The sequence below is a fragment of the Schistocerca nitens genome, chromosome 2 (assembly GCF_023898315.1).
Source record: "Schistocerca nitens isolate TAMUIC-IGC-003100 chromosome 2, iqSchNite1.1, whole genome shotgun sequence".
Classification (NCBI taxonomy): Eukaryota; Metazoa; Arthropoda; class Insecta; order Orthoptera; family Acrididae; genus Schistocerca; species Schistocerca nitens.
In genome coordinates this window covers 696,342,550-696,359,891 of record NC_064615.1, presented here as the reverse complement: position 1 = coordinate 696,359,891, position 17,342 = coordinate 696,342,550, and the positions used below count along the sequence as shown (strand labels likewise).

Here is a 17,342-nt window from a genome sequence, read left to right as displayed (position 1 = left end):
AAAACAAGTAATATAAACAGCAATGAAAAAAAAACGCAGATTTGCGAAGCAAGCAGCATTAAGAAATTAGCAAAGCAATTGTAATATTACAACTAATCTAAGGCAATGTGCAGCAAACAATAAAAATAAATCATTAGTAAAACTGGCTTAACAGAATAACACAAAGTCAAATTCAATAACACTATGCCTGGCAAACAGCAGCAACTTATACCTAAACATGACATAGCTCAAGCAGAAAAAATATTACAGTAAAAATGGCCATGTTTAAAACTTACGTCACATCTTAACACTAGAGTGATGCATCACAAAAACTTACTCTACGAAAAAAAAATTTACCAAGTAGTTGAAAAGAAAATTATGTATGCAGTTCCTGTTATTAGTCCCTTCTTATTGTTCTTTCCATTCCAAGAGCTCCTTTTTCGAAGAATGTGGGTCATAAAATAATTATTTAATAGATCTGTTGACAGAAAGTGTCCACATTAGCAAATGAATTTTTTTATTTTTATTTTTTTATTTTTTTTTAAATATAAAACCCATGCTGCAACACAGCTGGAAACTAGATATCAAATGAAATAAGCAACTATGAAAGGCAAAGCATAAAAATATCAGTCAATAATGTGACATTTCATAAGTTAGTAGAAAAATCTATCAACTAGAGAGACAGTAGTCATAATCAGGTGTATAGACATAAAAATATTTCTCGTCATTTCATTAGGCATCCAGTGTAATCATATGTTTTCAAGTTCGACCGTGTCGTTTTTACAATGCTTTCTACAAAGGAATGTCAGAAGCGAGGTTAATGGCCTCTTTTTTTTCTCCACCTAATGGCTTTTTCTCCGGGCGGCTGGCCCAGCTGCGCGCCACAACGCATTACATCAAGGTCACTTACCTTTCTTAACGAAATATTTACGACAGCAGTTTTCGCTACAGCGACAGTCTCATATAAAAATATTTCACAGGTCAAGAATTAGCGTTGCAAATCTGTAGAAACAAAATCCTATAAATATAAGTGTCCAAAAAAAAATATTCGTCAGCATTGTGATACATTCACGCATTTACACACATTTCATAATTCTAAAAGTACGATTCTCGGTTTCCAACATACGTCTTCACAAGGCAGAGTTCCTAACCGCTACTCATTACTCCTTACCTTATTACACATATACAAATTCGTCGACGCTTTTTTAATATTTCATTACATGAAATACGTAGCATAATCAAATTCCTCATATAGCATCAGCTTCTTGACCATAAACATACCTCAGCAGCATAATACACATCGTCGTCGTAAAAATAACATCATAACACCTCAGTCAAATCTCAAAATCGTCGTAGCTTCCTCCAATAATATCAAAACTTTAAAAAAAATTCTCTGCTCATTTCAATAGTGTCATCTACCTCAAACGTACTTTAAAATCATGATCCCATACCAAATATATCATTCAAAGCTCTCATAGTATCACAATGGTTCTGAAAAAATATGAACAGTTCACAAAGTACTGACAAAATGCAATTTCATACGTATGAAGTTATTCAACTGTGTAATTACGTAAACATCTGTCACTGATGTAGTAAAATAAATGTTTGTCTCTCTCAGGTAAATAATCAGATAGCTGTGTAATTCTGTGTTAGAGAAATATGGTACCGAAGTGTAAAGTTGTATAAGCAAATACCATATTAGCTAGGGCTCCTTGTGCGTGCCAAACACATGGTACACACAGTAAACATGTACCCCCCTGAGGATACGTGTCCTGTAGCGCTAAACTGTGCGTCATGTTGTAAGATAATCTCTGTGGAAGTCTCGTAGTTATCGTCCTCCGAAAGCTAAGTTCTGCAGAAGTCAATGTACTTACCTGATGATACACAAAAGTGAAATGCTTTGCGTATAGATATCTTAGTTATTACGCTTATTGTTGTGATGAAGAAAGTACTGTGCTGTATCATATTGTTGTGCTACAGAAAAGGCTGCCTCATTGTTGCTATACCACAAAAGTTACTACTAAAACATGTTTTACTTTCCAGAAGAATTCAGAAAAACTGTGCAGATATAAAACAGATACACCGCAAAAGCAACAAGGTGAATTGTGTCACACATTAGTAGCGTCGTGATAAAATCGTTTAGCTGTCACATAAACTAACCACTGTGTCCTCTGGGATCTCACAGAAAGTACTTTAAATCCAGAATTTTTTTTAAGTAAACCAAAATATTGCATGAAAATCTCATTAGCAGTACTGGTAAATGTTCTAAGTATGTGAGCCTTATAGTCGTTACGTAATCGTGCAACAAACAAGCAAGAATGTACACACACAATAACACTGTGTCGTCTGTTCACTATAACAATGCATTCGTAATTTCTGCTTGGTTCTTGACTGTATATTTAACTTCAAACATTGTTGCTTGTTAACAGATTCTAAATCTGACATGCATACTAGTAATGTAAAGTGAAAAATTTTATGGCAAAGACTAAGTTAAAAAGCAGATCATCTCTCAATAAACGGTTTTACATGTGAAATGTGGTGTAAACCTTTACTCTTCCTACTACGCAGAGTTTCAACTTCAACGCAATTATCATGCGGTATACGTCGGATTCTGTAAGGTCCATTGTAAACTAGAAAGAATTTGTGACTCAAGTGTTTCTTCTTATGTGACAATGAATGAGCTTTAATGAGAACTTTCTGACCAATATACAATTTCTTTGCATTTGCTTTACCGTGTAGTTTTCTCCTTTTGTCTGCTGCAGATTTTATATTTTTAAGAGCCAAATCAATTATGTCTTTGTGTCGAAGTATACGTGTATTCGGGAAAGATACAAGCTCTCTGATTCTGTTCGGTGGTTCTTCATTCTTCAGTACAAGAGTAGGTGGTAAAGCAGTGGAATCATGAGGCATTTCATTCAGCACGTTTTGAAATAAGTGTAAATATCTGTCCCAATGCTGATGCTTTCTGTGACAATAAAGTCTGCAAAGCTTATTGATTTCTTTCATAATCCGTTCGGAGGGGTTACAATGTGGTGAGTACAATGAAATAAAAACTGGTTTGATTTTATGGTTGCGAAGCATGCGTGACCAAAGAGCAGATCAGAATTGCGGTCCGTTATCTGAAATGACTTTAGCAACGTGGCCAACTTCACGTAAGAAATTTTTAACAAAGGCGTTGGATACAGATCGTCCAGTGGCTTTACGTAACGGAGTGAAAGAAACAAATTTGGAAGTAAGTTCAACAGCGACTAGAACGTACGAAAATCCATTCGATGTTCTGACAATGGGTCCCAATAGATCAACTGCAGCAAATTCTTTTAATTTAGAAGGAATAATAGGAAACAACGGAGCACGATGTGAGACAGTAGATGGTTTCGCCTTTTGACAAAGTTTACAAATAGACAAGACTCTTCGAATTCTCTTTTCCATATTGTTAAAATAACAAGTCGTTCGAAGAATATGATAACATTTTCGTGGACCAAAATGTGCGTAGCTGAAATGAATGTACCAAATGAGCTTATTAACAAAATCGTCAGGAATGCAAAGTACCCATAGCTTGTCATCAACAGTGCAGCATTTGAACAGTATGTTGTTTCTAACCAGATAATAATGCCGAATCTGAGTGTGTGTCTTTTCATGCCATTTACTTTTGATGTCTTTCCAAATCGGATCTTTATCTTGTTCATGAGCAATGTCCCTTAAAGATGTGGTGATGAAGTTTTCAAAGGCGACTTTCTGAATGTAAAGAATACTGAAATTTTTCTGAATGTTGCCTTCTGTGTTACTTTTCTCAAGCCCAGCCGGTGCGCGTGACAGCGCGTCCGCAACAATGTTCTCCTTGCCGGGAATGTAGACTATTGTGAAGCGGAATTCTTGCAGAAACAATGCCCAACGTTTTAACCTGTCATGATTTAATTTTGAAGACGTAAGAAATTGTAATGCACGATGATCACTGTATACTTTTACGTGCTTACCAGAAAGAAAGAAACGGAATTTGTTAAACGCCCAAACGATAGCTAAAGCTTCTAATTCAGTAACGGAATAATTTTTTTCAGATTTTGTTAGCACTCGGCTAGCAAAAGCAATGGTTTTCTGAACAGTAGTGTCATTTTCTGTGGCTTCTTGAAATAAATGGGCACCAAGACCGACTTTAGAAGAATCCGTGCTAAGGCAGAAATCTTGTGACAGATCTGGATGAGCTAGTATTGGCGCGTTAAGTAGCGATTCTTTCAAAGAATTGAATTCCAACTGTGCTTGTTCGTCCCAGTTCCAAATAGTATTTTTTTCAGTGAGAGAACAAAGTTTTGGTGTAACAAGGATTTGCATATTCAGAAAACGACGGTAAAAATTTACGAGACCTAGAAAACTGCGGTCTTTTTGTGGATGGAACTGGAATGGCTCTGATTGCTTCTAACTTTTCAGGATCCGGCTGAATGCCTTCAGAAGAAATAATATGTCCTAAAAACCTCACCTTTGACCTACCGAATTCAGACTTTTCCAAGTTAACTGTAATTCCAGATTCTGCAAAAATACGTAACAAACTGTTGAGGATGCGATTATGTTGTTCCCATGAAGCTTCTGCTATTAGAATATCGTCCACATATAAGGTGATGTGACGTTTTAAGAACTCAGGTAATATGGAATTTAGCCCGCGAATGAATGCTGCTGAAGAAATGTTCAAACCAAAAGGAAGTTTCCGAAACTGATAACAAACGCCGAAACAAAGGAAAGCTGTGTATTTTCTACATTCTGGATGAAGTTGGATCTGATAAAAGCTGGATCTGAGATCAATGGAAGACAGCACTTTTACACCATTAAAATTTTGAAGAAGTTCTTCCAACGTTTGCGGCCTGTCTGTTTCAGGAATAATGATCGTATTGATTTGTCTCGAATCTAAGACAAGCCTGATCGATCCATTTTTCTTCTCAACAACATGTAATGGATTGTTGTATGAGCTTACTGCAGGCTCAATAATGCCCCCGTCAAGCATAGATTGTATTTCTGTTCTAACACGGTCCCTATAATGTGCTGGAATTACGTATGGTCTAACACAAAATTTAGTATGCTCACGAACACGAAATTGGTATTGAAATCCCTTGATTGTTCCTGTTTTGTGAGTAAAAACTGTGGAATGTGCTTGTAAAATCTCAAAAAGGTCCTGCCTATCAGTGTCATTACAATTCTCAATTGTTTGAATTTTATTCTGAATTAACTCATTAATTTCAAATATGCCGTCGATATCATCCCTGTCAGTGCTTGCAGAGTGATTGTTAGTGTCTAGTTCCGTAGAAAATTCCGAACTGCTCTCTAACAGAAGGTAAAGCCGATTAATTTCCTCGTCATGGTTTGAGAGCCAATCTTCAAATTTCAAAGCTATTGGCTTACCTTCTTTTTCTAAGGTTATTTCAGCATCGTGGAAGCTTAAGATTGCTTTGTATTCATTCAAAAAGTCTACTCCCAATATAATTTCCGTCGACAATAATGGAACAATGAGAAAGTTCATAGAGAAGCTGTGGCTTTGGCAAAAGAATTCTAAGTTGGTTTGTTGGCGTACATCTACACTTTTTCCAAAGATTGCACCTTGTAATTTAATCTTACGTAACGGAAGTGTGGGGCAATCGTTCGATTTGTTGCATTTGCTAAAAGCTGTTTCACTAATTACTGAAATGGGACTGCCAGAGTCAAGTACTGCCGTAAATTTTACGTCATTTACTGTAATGTGAATCACAGGATATGCAATGTTGCTATGTTTTATGTCGTGTTCTTGGAGTAAGATGTCCCTAATGTCTTCCATTTTTACGTAATTACTAGCTACGGCAGCTGCGTCGTTAGTCTCATATGAACGTTTTGTGGCTGCCTGCGGTATGAGTCATTGCCTATTGTCTCTTTGTTGGCGCGCGTCGTTATTGGGATTTGGAGACCTAACTTCTACAAATTCACCGTAACGAGAGGGCCCTGCCCTGTTTAAGGGGATACGGAATCGGATTTTGGGTTAAAAAATCGAATTTTTTTTATCGGCGTATTATATTCTGCCATGTTTCCTCTTTAAAATGACGTATCATACATAGCTCTACTACAATTATAACTATTTTATTTTTATATATTTGTGAGATCGGGTATTGCGCTTTAGTTATACACGTCTCTCGTGGCTGACCATGAACTTTTTGGCAGTACCTTTAAAGTGACATGAATTCAAATATCCCGGTTTCCAGCGACTATTTATACACTAGTTGCCCGAAAATGTTTCTCTCTGGTTTCCTCAAGTTACTCTTTGACTTTGTAGCGGGACTGTTTTGTAAACAGTGTGATATAAGAAAGTAGTTGTTGTTGAGTTATTTCGTATTTAGTGCTTCATTTTTCGCAGTGAAAATGCCTAGAGCTAAAGCAAAAGTATTTAAAAAGCGTGTGAACTGGCAAAAGAAAAGAAATAATGATTCATTAGCAAAGCAAAGCAGTTCATCATCATCACTGTTGGAAAATGTGAATCCACTTATTACTGATTTGCCGAACGAACTTACACCAAATGAAAACAGTGCTTCTCATAAAAAACTAAGAGATTTGGAAGAGAAATATAATTTACTTGATAGAGGGAATGAAGTTTTTGAACTCATTGATACGAATATATTGTGTGAAGCTCTTGAAAACAGTTTGTGCTGCAAAAAATGTCTCTGAAAGTAGAATCCCATGTTGGCCTGGCTGCCCAGTTTAATTTAATATGCAGTGTTTGTAAATACAGCTGTAAGTTTCCAAGTTCGGTTTCAGTAACTGTAAATAATGGATACAAGAAAACTGAACTTTATAGTGTAAATATTAGGTTAGTTTATGGATTGCGAGCAATTGGTAAGGGCAAAGCAGCTGGTGATATGCTATGTGGTGTTCTAAATCTTCCAAGTGCACCTTCAAAGTTTGAAGCTTACAATTATGTACTAGGATCTGCAGTTGAAGATGTAGCACAGAAGTCAATGCAGGTTGCTGTGGAAGAAGCAGTGGAAGAAAATGACGGCAGTCGTGACCTCACAGTGGCGTTTGATGGCACGTGGCAGAAAAGGGGCCACACCTCCAACAATGGTGTTGTAACAGCAACTAGTGTTGATACTGGCACGGTTATTGATGTTGCAATAATGTCTAAATACTGTAGGTGCACAGGCAGGCTGAAAAATGAACACAGTGATGACTGTATTGCTAATTATTATGGTAGTAGTGGTGGCATGGAGGTTGCTGGGGTGAAGAAAATTTTTCATCGCTCTTGTGCCCCAAAGGTGAAAACAGCTGGTGTAAATACAATAGGGGACTAACAACAGGAGAGAAATACATTCACCACCACAGTCTACCATCAGCCATCATGGCAGAAATAAAGCCCATTTTCAGAGATCTGGCTGACAGAAGTCTTCTGATGAAATGTCTTCACGGAAAAACGCAGAACCCCAACGAGTGCTTGAATAGTGTGATATGGCATCGTCTCCCAAAAACAGTGTTTGTCGGAATTAATACACTACATTTTGGTGTGTATGATGCTGTGGCAACCTTCAATCTTGGAAATATAACTAAATGCCAGGTCCTTCAAAAGTTGGGTATGTGTGTTGGTTCCCGTACAGTACGTGCTATGTTCTTTTTAGATCAGCACAGACTAAGGCATGCTGATAATATAATCAAGACATTAGTGAAAAAAGCAAGACAGGTGCAGAGGGGTGCCAAAAGAAGACTTGAAGATGATTATGAAGACTGTGAAGGGGGTATTAGCTACGGATCAGGAATGTTTTAATCTTCTTTCTCCGTTTCCCGTAAGTTTACTTTTTACTTCATCTAGGAACATTATCTCAGGTACTGGTCAACCTAGAAGTCTGAAATTTTTATGACGTAGTGACATAGGTCCCTATTACATACTGAAACAACGATTTTTTAATTACTTGATTTACAAAAGACTTAGGGGTGATAGTCTAGTAAAAAGCGATGGAAAAAATTTACTTAAAAATAAATGTACAATATCTCTGTAAGAAAATACTTTGACAATAAACTGTTGTTTCAGTATTGTTGTAACATATGAATGCACATACAGTAAAATTTTTACCTCTCTGTCTCCAGTAGTTTGTGAGAAAATGTTCCCTATAGTAGGCATATATTAACATTGCGGGGATAGGTGATTCCGTATCCCCTAAAATCCCGCCAGTTCTGATGCAATTCAGGTCTGTCATTACCATCATATCGTCTGTCGTTATGTCGGTAGTTTCTGTGGTTCCTTTCTTGTCGATTAAGTGGTGGAGAATTTCTCCCTGAATCGTAACTGTGCGTTGAACTGTTGCGTCTGAAATTACTCTGTCTCCCTTGATAATAATAGTTCTGATTACCATGTTGTCTGTTTCTATGGTTATCTCCGTCATATTCATTACTACGGAAATGCGATATTTCTCTGTAACTATTATTCTGCCAGCGGTTGTCATAAGGGTGGTGTCTGTTTTGGTCACGATTTGTGTTGTGAGAATAGCCTTGTCGTGTCCATTTATTATTTCTGTCATCACGGAAATGTGACGGATGTGACCTGTAACTGTTGTGCTCCTGTTCTCGCGTTCCGCGATTGTCAGTGTCAATTTCTAATTCTTGTAAGAGTCCCTGAAAAGCTTCAATGTCGTCTTTGCAACGTCCTGCTAAAATAATATGCCGTAAATGTTCAGGCAGTTTGATTAAGCAAATGCGGATGAGTTCTGAGGGGCTGTATGGGTTTGAAAGATACTGATTCTTGTGTAACATGTCTTCAAAATATTTCATAATACTGGAAAATTCAGATTGTTCGAAACGTTTCATCATTATGATGCTATGTTTTACTCGGTCTTGTGTGGCTTGAGACCAATATGCTAAGAGGAAGGCATGATAAAAATCTCCTTCACTGTGACAATCGTGAATGACCGAACGCATTCTTACAGCTGGTTCATTCTCTAAATAGCCACACATAAATTCTAATCTGTGTTCTAACGGCCAGTTGGGGGGAAAACAATGAGAGAATTGATGGAGCCACGCTTGTGGATGAATGTCGTTGGCAGAATTTTTAAACGTTTTGAATTTACGTGTAGTAATGAACAGCTTATAGTCAAAGTCATCGTGTCGGTGAGTAGCATATCGGTCATTGTTAGGTCGTGTCGGCCGTTCCATCTCAAAATTCGGTGCACATTGCCAATTTCTTTCATAACTTCCGAAATGCCCTGTGTTCTTATTTTGTGGCTGTTCCATATTTCCAAGTCCCTCTTCCCGTATTGGGGCGCGAGTGTCCTCTGAAATACGTAATTCTTGTACTACTTGTGCCAACTGATCTTGCACTTCCCGGATTTCTCTTTTGTACTGTGTATTGATTTGATTTTGATTTTGTTTGAATTTTCTAATTTGTTCATACTCTTCAGTGTCAGTGAAGGCTACAGGTGTTGTGTCATTCAGATCATCATCTACCTTTGTAGATAAGTTAGTGAACTGATCTGAAAGTTCGGCTACTTTATCCGATAGTGTACTTATTTCCTCAGTGTGTTTTTCTGAACCAAGTTTCAGAGTATCTACTGTGTCCTTTAAGTTTTCCTGAGTTTTTGCAAGTTGCGTAACCGAATCGGTAGATGCAACTGAGTCAAATTTAGCTTGCAAGGTCTCATGATTTTCATGAACAGTAGTTTGCAGTTCTTTTATGGCTGCTTCGTGATTCTGTAATGCATTTGCATGCCGCGAAAAAATAGGTTGAAAATGCTCACAAATTTGTGTTTGTACGTCATTACAGGCTTTTTGACATTTCGATTCAATGTTATGTAACTCAGTAGTTAAATCTTCACGTGTTTGTTCAAGAGTTTGTTCCAATGAGTCTAACTTTTGTAGCTGTTGCTGTGTTTGTCTCTGATTTTGTTCCATTTGTTTCTGATTTTGTTCAATTGTGTCTAATTTTTGAAGCTTTTGCTGTGTTTGTCCCATTTGCTGTATTAATTGTAATAACAATGCACTGGTGTCTGGAACATGTTCCTCAGTGCTTTTCGGCAGTGCATTTGCACCGGCAACATTCACATTTTGACAAGCAGAAAATGTGTCTTGACTTATTTGAGAAAACGGTGAGGACCCAAATCCTGAATACACAGCATTTCCGAGATTGTTTCCTGTCATTTCGGATTCCTGAGGCGAGCTGTCGCCGACCGATCGATCGATAATGCTTCCCTGTTCTCTAATTGTTTCGCTGTCTACACCATTGTTTGCCACCCGCTCCATTTCCCTATGCACAGTTACCAAATTACTACTTTGAATATTAGTTAATTCATCACACGGTGGCGCTAACACACTGCTTTCGTCTTCGCTGTCATTTCTCAATTTACTTGGGAGCCTAGTGTTACGTCTTTCACACGCCATTATTGTCACAGTATTTCACACGGCAACACAGAAAAACACAATTTGAAGAGCAAAAATAAGAGAACACATTAACATAACACTGAAAATAATATCTAGTTAATTGCAGCTGCGAAATACTTGGTGCAAATCTACATGCATGCCACAACTATTTTACTATACAACAATGAAAAACTACAACTACAATGGAGATTCTCTCTACAATTACGCGCTAGCAATAATCAAAAGCTACACTAATCACACAAACTACAAGGAAAAAAATCAGAAGATTCCAGTGAGGTATCCTCGGCTAAGGGTAGACATATGAAACGTCCCCTTATAACAATTTTACACGACTGTGCTTAACCTGACACACAATATTTATAGCGCAACGCAATCTGACTTTCAAAAAAATCCCTACAAAAGAATGGCCCTGACTAACATTAACCTATACGTCTCACAAATCACTTACCTCACAAAAATCTTGGTTACTCCCACTACTGCATTACAGCGAGCGCCACTACTGCCAGCTAAATAAAAGATTCAAACTATGGAAGGCACTAACTACTGATAGGGATAGTTAGCAAATGAAAGATATTAATAGAGAACAAAGAATGTATTTACCTTGATATCATCATATATATAGCAGTTCATGACAAATTACAAAACTCCGCCATCTGTCTCCCCACATCCACCACTGCTGGCGGCTCACCTCCAACTGCCCAACGCTACGCGCTGTTCGCAGCCAGCTGCCTAACACTACAATGGCGAGTATTACAACAATGCAAACTGGCCACAGGCTGCACACAGCACAGCCAGTGATTTTCATACAGAGGTGGCGTTACCAATAAAACAACCTAAACAGCCTACTTACAATACATGCGGACGTGCATTGTCCTGTTGGAACAGCAAGTTCCCTTGCCGGTCTATTAATGGTAGAACGATGGGTTCGATGACGGTTTGGATGTACCGTGCACTATTCAGTGTCCCCTCGACGATCACCAGTGGTGTACGGCCAGTGTAGGAGATCGCTCCCCACACCATGATGCCGGGTGTTGGCCCTGTGTGCCTCGGTCGTATGCAGTCCTGATTGTGGCGCTCACCTGCACGGCGCCAAACACGCATACGACCATCATTGGCACCAAGGCAGAAGCGACTCTCATCGCTGAAGACGACACGTCTCCATTCGTCCCTCCATTCACGCCTGTCGCGACACCACTGGAGGCGGGCTGCACGATGTTGGGGCGTGAGCGGAAGACGGCCTAACGGTGTGCGGGACCGTAGCCCAGCTTCATGGAGACGGTTGCGAATGGTCCTCGCCGATACCCCAGGAGCAACAGTGTCCCTAATTTGCTGGGAAGTGGCGGTGCGGTCCCCTACGGCACTGCGTAGGATCCTACGGTCTTGGCGTGCATCCGTGCGTCGCTGCGGTCCGGTCCCAGGTCGACGGGCACGTGCACCTTCCGCCGACCACTGGCGACAACATCGATGTACTGTGGAGACCTCACGCCCCACGTGTTGAGCAATTCGGCGGTACGTCCACCCGGCCTCCCGCATGCCCACTATACGCCCTCGCTCAAAGTCCGTCAACTGCACATACGGTTCACGTCCACGCTGTCGCGGCATGCTACCAGTGTTAAAGACTGCGATGGAGCTCCGTATGCCACGGCAAACTGGCTGACACTGACGGCGGCGGTGCACAAATGCTGCGCAGCTAGCGCCATTCGACGGCCAACACCGCGGTTCCTGGTGTGTCCGCTGTGCCGTGCGTGTGATCATTGCTTGTACAGCCCTCTCGCAGTGTCCGGAGCAAGTATGGTGGGTCTGACACACCGGTGTCAATGTGTTCTTTTTTCCATTTCCAGGAGTGTATTTTGGCTTGTTTCCGAAGAAAGGACTGTAGTCATACCCTACTCATCAACATCAGTTTCTATGAGAAATAAAGGAACTTTGATTTAATTGTCCACAACTTAAAGTGCTCATATCTCTTTTACAAGTAATGCTTGTGTTGCTGATGTTTACTTTAAAAATTAAGAACATAATTTAGGAATGGTGAACGATCCACTAAAATGTAGGGGATGTGACGATGACAGTCTTGGCCTGCTGCAATAAATACTAAGAAATCATAAATTTTTCAAGTTGCTTCAGCCTTCTCAGGCGATCACTGGCGACTCTTATAAAACAGACGTATAACTGCATTTACTGAAAGACATTTAGCTAAGATTGTTATGTTATGAATGACCGCCTTAAAAGTATTCAGCACATAGGTCTCCGTTGTTGATTGTTAATACACTTTGAAGTACCATTCTGCATGACACAAGAATTTATTTGCTAAATTACAATACATGTTCTCAGAACAATGACCTGTCACTTTCAGTTCATGCCCAACACACTACTTGATTCATATCCATGACTGATAGAAAATAGTGAAAGTCTCAGCTTCTATCGAAGCTCTCTGACCTTTCCTTAGACAGTACTGTACAAACCGAAAAGCTAACGGATATAAAAATCCACAGCAATTGACAGTAGAGTTCAGCAATCCGGTTTCGATACACCAGGAAGACCCGGGTACGTTCTACAAATAATCCGTTTAAGTCAACCGTTTCCATCAATCTCTTCATTTATTTCTTGTGTACAGTACTATGGTTGATGTACTGAGGCTTCAAGTTCGAAAGCAAGGTACATATAATTTACGGAGCTACATTGCAAGCTAAAACAGATAAGCCTTACGTCTTCAAAAAAGGACAACTATCCAATAAAATTAACTGTACAAATTTCCAACTTCACTTTCAGCCACACAGGAACGAAATGTGAAGTGCTTATTTAGGACTATGAATTAACATTAACGATAGTTTATTTGTGACATATTTTGCATCTTCTCCAAACAATATTCTTTCACAGGCAAGACACAATTTTTCGTACAGACTTCTTAGTGCAATGTAACTATCGTAACGGAACCTTCATAACTCAGAAGTTAAATAACTTTTCAGCAAAGCTTATTTAAAATTTTACGGAAATATTTTGAATTAAAATAAGAATATATTAGTTATGTCGCGGGTAATAACCGTCTTCCGGTGTGTTCATTTCTTTGTGGATATTTGTCAATGCGCGGTTACTGTTCAAATGGTTCAAATGCCTCTAAGCACCATGGGACTTAACATCTGAGGTCATCAGTCCTCTACACTTAGAACTACGTAAACCTAACTTACCTAAGGACATCACACACATCCATGCCCGAGGCAGGATTCGAACCTGCGGTTACTGTGTCAACAGTGGCAAACATGTTCGATATCAACTGGAAACCACTGAAGTCCATTATTCATCAAACTTCTTCATGAGTTACCTGATATTCACACAGTTTACAATGTGAAATGACTATCATTATTTTGTAATACAGAACGCCAGTCACAATATCTTTACGGATAAATGTGTAATACATTTGATCAAAACTTAAATGGTTGAAATCCTATCCGGCCCAGCCTGTTTCCTATATTTTCCAAAAACCGATGAATTAAATTTCAGGATAGTTCCTCTGAATGTTTCTGTCGACTAGCCTTCTAACTCCTTTCCCTGCCAGTATTTGGTCCATCTTTAACGGCCTTGTTGTCAGCAGGATGATCAGTCGTAATCTTTCTTTTCTTTTTGTTTTGCCGTTCCATTTCTATGCCTTCTAAGACACCAGTTAGCGTCCATTTTGTGATGTTGGTCAGCAGTCATGTTACGCTGTCCGTGGCTGTAACTGTTCACTGATGCTTCTGTTAGACCTACAAAGTTCGGTAGATTTCACATGTGTGTCTAAAAGCATCATACATCTCATTGCGAGTGTGGGCTGTCCGTCGAATGTAATTTTGGGCTGAAGGACCACAGAGGTTATGAAGCTGATAGGAGGACTGTGCACATACCAAACGTGGCAAACATCTCCGTTCCGCCTTGATTGGAGAATGTAGAGAGTTTCAGTAGGTGTCGAGAAAGGAATATTTCCAGATGAAGATAAATGGTAGCGACTTGTCTTACTAAAAGTTAGTCTTGCACAACAAGGCAGATTTCGCATTACTTTATGTTTGAATAAACTGTTGTTGATTAAAAAAATTTCATCATAATCCTGACGCTGATAGTTCATGTCCTCATTGTAAATGTTCTCATTATTACATAATTTAAGATGTTATTACTGTCGACAACAGACAGTGTATTCTATTCAGGGGGCTGTATGGGCTTAATGATGTAGCTGTGGCTTCATGGTTCACTACTGGTTAAATACACGTATACAATATATGGTGTAAGTGAAAGCAAGTGAGGAAGAAGAGAGAAGAAAATATATGTCAGACCCTAAATTTGCTGATGACTCTGCCTTTCTGGAAAAGTCGTAGATGACCTGTCAGATAGGTCACATAACACAGAACGTGTCATAAGGAGAAAAGGCTATGTGAAGGTAATGAATAGAGGGAGAATATAGAATGAAAGGAAACAGAACGCCTTCAGGCACAAATACATGCTTCATTTCGATTTCTAAGGTTTCGTCTTCAGCTGCTTCATCAGTTAACATCGTTTTTTGAAAACGGCCTATTATTACTGTTCCTGTTTAGTACATAGGTATACAACTATGTGCACATTGTGACTACAAATTTTACAAAACTAAGACAAAGACGAAAATATACTATTTCAAGTAGTGGTTTCACGAACTTCTTAAGCGTGGTATATATACGTACACTACTGGCCATTAAAATTGCTACACCAAGTGGAAATGCAGATGATAAACGGGTATTCATTAGACAAATATATTTTACTATAAGTGACTTGTGATTACATTTTCACGCAATTTGGGTGCATAGATCCTGAGAAATCAGTACCTAGAACAACCACTTCTAGCAGTAATAACGGCCTTGATACGCTTGGGCTTTGAGGCAAACAGAGCTTGGACGGCCTGTACAGGTACAGGTGCCCATGCAGTTTCAACACGATACCACAGTTCATCAAGAGTGGTGACTGGCGTATTGTGACGAGCCAGTTGTTCGGCCACCATTGACCAGACGTTTTCAATTGGTGAGAGATCTGGAGAACGTGCTGGCCAGGGCAGCAGTCGAACATTTTCTGTATCCAGAAAGGCCCGTACAGAACCTGAAACATGCGGTCGTGCATTATCCTACTGAAATGTAGGGTTTCTCAGCGGTCGAATGAAGGCTAGAGCCACGGGTCGTAACACATCTGAAATGTAACGTCCACTGTTCAAAGTGCCATCAATGCGAACAAGAGGTGACCGAGACGTGTAACCAGTGGCACCCCATACCGTCACACCGGGTGATACGCCAGTATTGCGATGACAAATACACGCTTCCAATGTGCATTCACCGTGATGTCGCCAAACACGGATGCGACCATGATGATGCTGTAAACAGAACCTGGATTCATCCGAAGAAATGACGTTTTGCCATTCGTGCACGAAGGTTCGTCGTTGAGTACACCATCGCAGGCGCTCGCTCCTCTCTGCGAAGCAGCGTCAAGGGTAATAGCAGCCATGGTCTCCGAGCTGATAGTCCATGCTGCTGCAAACGTCGTTGAACTGTTCGTGCAGATGGTTGTTGTCTTGCAAACGTCCCCATCTGTTGGCTCAGGGATCGAGACGTGGCTGCACGATCCGTTACAGCCATGCGGAGAAGATGCCTGTCATGTCAACTGCTAGTGATACTAGGCCATTGGGATCCAGCACGGCGTTCCGTATTACCCTCCTGAACCCACAGATTCCATATTCCGCTAACAGTCATTGGATTTCGACAAACACGAGCAATAATGTCGCTATACGATAAACCGCAATCGTGAAGGCTACAAGCCGACCTTTATCAAAGTCGGACACGTGATGGTACGCATTTCTCCTCCTTACACGAGGCATCACAACAACGTTTCACCAGACAACGCCGGTCAGCTGCTGTTTGTGTATGAGAAATCGGTTGGAAACTATTCTCATGTCAGCACGTTGTAGGTGTTGTCACCGGCGCCAACCTTGTGTGAATGCTCTGAGAATCTAATCATCTGTATATCACAGCATCTTCTTCCTGCCGGTTAAATTTCGCGTCTGTAGCACGTCATATTCGTGGTGTAGTAATTTTAATGGCCAGTAGTGTATGTGTTACTTGAGACAATTATATATATATCTTGAGACAATTAAAAATCTCGAATATGATGCATTGAAGGAAAATATGCTCTAGGTGAAAACTTAATATTAGCAAAGGGGATATCTGTCTGTGCTGCTACTTGCCACCCCCTCTACATACCTCCTGCTTAGTAGGGGTCTACTTTGTATTTTCAAAGGTAAACCCCCATTTTATCGTATATTCGGATCCTACAACATAAAACACATACGGTTAATTCTAACCATATTTTCCCATTCACAGTAGATAGCGATGTAATCAACAAATGTCAAGTGTGCTTGTTTTTGGAAATAGAAACCGATGCATTCGAATCTACATTTCGTTTACAATGTAAATGTAGACCTATATACTGCAAAGGTTGATACTGATGTTCAAACTTTGCTATAGTGTTGCAGATGTGATTGTACAGTACAAATACCTGTAATATGCAATTCATTGACATTTATGTCAAACAATAAACGTGTATGGTAATGCATTTTTCTGTTCCCTATGGGGTGCATTATAGTGAGTCTGAAGACCATCGGATTCAGGTGGTCGTCATCGAACCCTGCGATCAGGGCGACTGATTTCGGCGTGTGTTCTCCAGTCACTATAACTCTCGCGCTGGCCGCTAAGCAACTACTGGCAGAATACAAAACCACAACTATTGTTATAACATGAGACGCCCATGCAGTGATAATGACAGGCACAGCAGCCATGAATGCTCACCAGAATCAAACACCTCATATGTGAGAAGCTAGGAGACTCGCTTAAATCAAACACCCCACTGGTGAGATGGAAGCGGACTCATCGATACTAAGCGTCCCATTGGAAACAGAATACTATTACATCCACGTCATTCATCTCATATACAAATTGAAATACATGAAACAGTTGTGA

At 39.8% G+C, this 17,342-nt stretch overlaps 1 protein-coding gene across 1 annotated transcript in view; it reads left to right on the top strand.

Annotated features, from left to right (window-relative positions):
* Window positions 1-17,342, top strand: part of LOC126236852 (uncharacterized) — a 746,554-nt gene that overhangs the window by 689,230 nt on the left and 39,982 nt on the right. The gene's annotated exons all lie outside the window — the stretch shown is intronic.